A 5,372-nucleotide genomic window follows, 5' to 3' on the forward strand; every position below is an offset into this window, starting at 1 on the left:
TCATCAAAACAAAACGAATAACCACAGTTTGGGAAGAAATCACCAACCCTGGATGCAATAGAGGGCTGATATCCAGTATATATAAAGAATGAAAGAAGTTGAAAAGAAGCAAATCAAGTAATCCACTTAAAAATGGGGAACAGAGCTAAACATGGAATTCCTCAAACAGGAATATCAAATGGCAGAGAAACACCAAAAGAAATGCCAATGTCATTAACCATCAGAAAATGCAATTCAGACTCTGAGATTTTACCTTAGACCCATCAGAGTGGCCAAGATCAAAACCTGAAGTGACAGCACATGCTAGAGAGTTTGTGGAGAAAGGAGAACCCTCCTCCGATGCTGGTTTGAATGTAAATTTGTACCACTAATTGTGGGAATATAAACTTGTACAACTGCTCTGGAAATCAACCTGGTGCTTTCTCAGAAAACTCTGAATAACATTAACTAAAGATACAGATATTCCACTCCTAGCCATATATCCAAAAGTGGCTCAAATACACAATAAGGACCTTTGCTCAACCATGTTTGTAGCTCCTTTATTCTTAATAGAGAGAACCTGGGAACAACCCAATTGCACCACCCCCAACTAAAAAATGTATACTGAATTTGTGCTACATCTACAAAATGGAATATTACTCAGCAATAAGAAAAGGAAATCATGATATTTGCAGGTCAATGATGGGAACTGGAAAAGATCATGCTGAGTGAGCTCTTCCAGAAGCAGAAAGACACTCATGGTATATACTCACTTACAGATATATAATATAAGATAAACCTGCTAAAATCTGTACACCAAAAGAAACACTTTAAGAAGGAGGACTCTGGCTAAAATGCTCAATCCCAAAAGAGAAAGAGGATGGTCTTCGGAAAAAGGAAAAACCAGGGAACAAGTTAGGAGCCTGCCTCAGAAGACCTCTTAAAGGCTGAGCCCTGCAACCTATCAAAGCAGATGCTGAGACTTATGGCCAACTCTTGAGAAGAGTGCATGGAGTCTTATGAAAGAAGTATAAAATAGTAAGATCTAGAGAGGACAGGAGCTCCCCAAGGAGAACAGAAAGTTTGAAGACAGGGGTCTTTCCAGAGACTCACATTCCAACCAAGTACCACGAATGGAGATAACCTAGAACCCCTGCACAGATGTAGCCCCTTGAAATTCAGTTTCCAAGTGGGTTGCATAGTAATAGGAACAGGGACTATCTCTGACATAAACTCTTTGGCCTACTCTTTGATCACCTCACCCTAATGGGTAAGAAGACTTACCAGGCCAGAGAGGAAAACAATGCAGCCATACCTAATGAGATCTGATAGACTAGCATCAGAAGGAAGGAGAAAAAGTACTCTCCTTTCAGTGGACTTGTGAAGGGCATATGTGGAGAAGGGGAGAGAAGGTGAATGGGGGGATTTTAATGGGGGGAAACAAAGTGATAAAAGAATAATTAAAAATTAAAATTAAAAATCCAAAAAATATAATTCCTTTTGTAGTTATATTATAGGAGGTGTGCTTTGAGGTTGATATACCAATGAATGTGACCAGACAGAATGGAGTCTCTGTCTCTTAGTCTGTCACTTCATATATTTGTTTTTGTTGTTCTCTGTCTCTCTATTTCTGAATCTGTCTCTCTAGCGCTCTCTCTTTGCCTGTCTCTTATGATTCAGTATGAAAAGCTCTTAGTTCTGCTACAAGGACTACAAGATGACTGCTTGCTGACATGTCATCCTAGATGGTCTCTGTAAAAATATAAGCTATGGCCCAATTAAACACCTTATGTTCAAAGATTTGCCTTGGTCAAGGAGGATTTTCACAGTAAGTAATTCAATAACTGAGGACATATCTGTGCATTTAACAAATAATAATGGAATCTGTGATAACGTGAAAGTCACCTGACTTTATTAATGACCACTGAAAGAAATATGTGACAGTTTCACTGAACTATAAGTGTGGGACTCAGGAACTGTCATCTCTGGGTTATGTGCTTTGAGCTACCAGAATGAGTGAGGCATGAGAGCTGCTGAGCCTTTCTCTCAAGCATGCTGTCCACTTGGCCCTTTTAATAATTGGCTTCTGAAACTTACTGTCAACTGTTTCGGGACATCATTCTCCCAATCAGCACCTGAGAGAATTTTGAGGTTGCCATGGAGATGAGTAAACAAACTTTCCTCAGTTTCCAGTATCTCTGATCCTGTGCTCATGTGAATTTTTCTTGTGAAACCCAACAAGAAGGACACTCATGGTATTTCATCCATTTATCCAGATCCCACACCTTTACTCCTGTTTAACTCTGAGAAAATGGAAGTAGGTAATGAAACTTTAATCTTACTTTATTTAATTGGACAGCTTCTTAAGTAGGGAAGCTTCAAAGTGATGTGGTATTAAGGGGGAATGCACTGAATGACAAGGTATTGAATCTGTAATTTCCTTGGTAGTGACTTTGAACTGAGCATTTACTGGTGTACTCACTAAATGGACCTTCATGTTCTTATTGTTATAATAGGCTGGCTGGGTTTAGGGTTTCCTAGGGTAACGATTCTTTAAGAGCAGGGAAAAGAGAAAGAAACCAAATAATTCCTAGGACTGGTTTGGCTGAAACAGAGAAAGATCATTGTCCATAAATGAACTGAAGGGCAAAATATTAATGACAGCACGTACTATTCCACAATAGTGTTGGCAAACTTCTATGAGCAGGGTTGCCTTGGCTGTGCTGGCTGGATGGGCAGCACTGGCATACTCAGTGATCATTGAATAAGTTTCCTGATCCTGAGATTTACAGTTAAAACTGGGCCATCAGGACAGAGAAATGGGTTGGTGTTATGCTTAGAATACAAGTGCAGCTAAGTCACCAGCTGTGGTGCTCCAGACAAACCCTCTAAATAGAGTGTTCATGCCTGGACTGCTTGTTCACAGGTGCCACCTGAGCTCATGAGATCTGAGGTAGCTGGGTAACCACTAGTTCATGGCTAGGATTTTCTGCTACATAATAAGTTCCTGGAAACTTTCCTTAGAAAGACAAACTCTGCCCTCCTTTAGCGAAATAGTTTCTCCATGTTAAAATTTGTTGTAAAATTTATCAATCTATAATTTTTTATTATTATTTTTTAATATTAGGTACATTTTGTTAACTTTGTATCCTTCCTGTATCCTGCTCCCATTTTTCTCCCAAACCTACCCTCCCTCCATCATCTCCTTCCTGCCCCTTTCCAAGTCCACTGTTAAGGGAGAACCTTCCCCTCTTCATCTGATACTGGTTTATCAGATATCTTCAGGACTAGCTGCAAAGTCCTCCTCTGTGGCCTAGCACGGCTGCTTCTACCTCAAGCATAGGGGGAGGTCAAACTGTCTGCCATTGAGTTCATGTCAGAAACAGTCCCTCTTCCCCTTAATAAGGTACCCACTTGAAAACTGAGCTACCAAGGGCTACATCTGAGCAGAGGTTCTAGGTTATATCCATACATGGTCCTTGGTTGGAGAAACAGCCTCTTATAAGAATCCTGTGCCCAGATATATTTGGTCCTTGTTGAGCTCCTGTCCTATCCAGTTCATATTAACTCCCCCTGCACTCTGCCAAAGATTTGGTTGTGTGTCTTAATATCTGCTTTGATACACTGCCATGTAGAGTCATTCAGAGACCCTCTTTGGTAGGCTCCTGTCCAATATCCATGTTTTCTGCTACATCCAATAGCCATTCACTTTGTCTTTCTAAGTGAGGATTGATCATCTTACCCTGGGTCCCCTTTCTTGTTTATCTTCTTTGGGTGTATAGATTTCAGTATGTTCATCCTATCTTATAGGTCTATATAAGTGAATATATACCGTGTGTGTCTTTCTGCTTTTGGAATACCTCACTCAGGATAATTGTTTCTAGGTCACACCATTTGCCTGCAAATTTCATGATTTCGTCATTTTTAATTACTGAGTAGTATTCCATTGTGTAGATGTACCACAATTTCTGTATCCATTTTTCAGTTGAGGGGTATGTGGGTTGTTTGTATCTTCTGCCTGTTACAAATAAAGCTGCTGCAAACATGGTTGAGCAAATGTCCTTGTTTGTCCTTGAGTATATTTTGGATATGCCTAGGAGTGGTTAGCTGGATCTTGAGGAAGCACTATTCCTAATTTCTGAGAATTGCCAGATTGATTTACAAAGTATTTGAACAAGTTTGCATTCAAACCAGCAATGGAGGAGGGTTCCCGTTTCTCCACAACGTTTCCAGCATGTGTTGTCACTTGAGTTTTTTATCTTAGCCATTCTGGTGGGTGTTAGGTGAAGTCTCAGGGTTATTTTAATTTTCATTTCCCTGAAGGCTTATGACATTGAGCATTTTTAAAGTGCTTCTCCGCGGTTCTGTATTTTCTACAGAGAATTCTCTTTTTATTTCTGTACCCCATTTTAAATCAGAATGCTTGTTTTGCTGCTGCCTTTTAACTTCTTTAGTTCTTTATATATTCTGGATATCATCTTCTGTCACATATAAGGTTCATGAAGATCCTTTCCCAGTCTGTAGGCTGTCATTTTGTTTTGATGACTATGAACTATGCTTTACAGAAGCTTTTCACTTTCATCATGTCCCCTTTACTGATTGTTGCTCTTAGAGCCTGTGCTGTTGTTGTTCTATTCAGGAAGTTGTTTCCTTTGCCAATGAGTTCCAACATCACACCAAGTTTTGTTTTTTTGTTTTTTGTTTTTCCTAACCGATTTAGTGTATCTCTTTTTATGTTGAGTTCTTTGATCCACTTGGACTTTAGTTTTGTGTAGGCTGATAAGTATGGATCTATTTTCATTTTTCTACATGTAGACATCCATTTGTCCAGCACCTTTTGTTGAAGATGCTGTCTTTTTTCCACTTTTCTTTGTAAAAAGTCAAGTATCCACAGTTATGTGGGTTTATTATGGGTCTTTTATTTGGTCCTATTCCATTTCTATGTGAGTAGCATGCACTTTTTATTACTATTACTCAATAGTACACCTTGAGATCGGGGATGAAGATGCCTCCAGATGATCTGTTGTTGTACAGGATCATTTTGGAAAATCTGGGTTCTTTTGTTTCTCCATATGACATTGATAATCTTTCTCTCAAGGTCTATGAAGAATTGTGTTGGTGTTTTGATAGGAATTGCACTAAATCTGTAGATTGCTTTTGGCAGAATAGCCATTTTCACTATTTTAATACTACTGATCCACAAGCATGGGAGATCTTTCCATCTTATATGTTCTTCAATTTCTTTCTTCAGAGACTTGAACAATATCTATACCGTAATCCAGCTCTACAGAAGTTACTAAAAGGGAAACTCTGATCCAAAGGAAACAACTACATGTAAAGAAACAGAGGATAAGTGTTTTTCATAAAAATAAAATAAAAGGATAACTACAGAA

Source organism: Meriones unguiculatus, assembly GCF_030254825.1.
Source record: "Meriones unguiculatus strain TT.TT164.6M chromosome Y unlocalized genomic scaffold, Bangor_MerUng_6.1 ChrY_unordered_Scaffold_23, whole genome shotgun sequence".
NCBI classification, from domain to species: Eukaryota; Metazoa; Chordata; class Mammalia; order Rodentia; family Muridae; genus Meriones; species Meriones unguiculatus.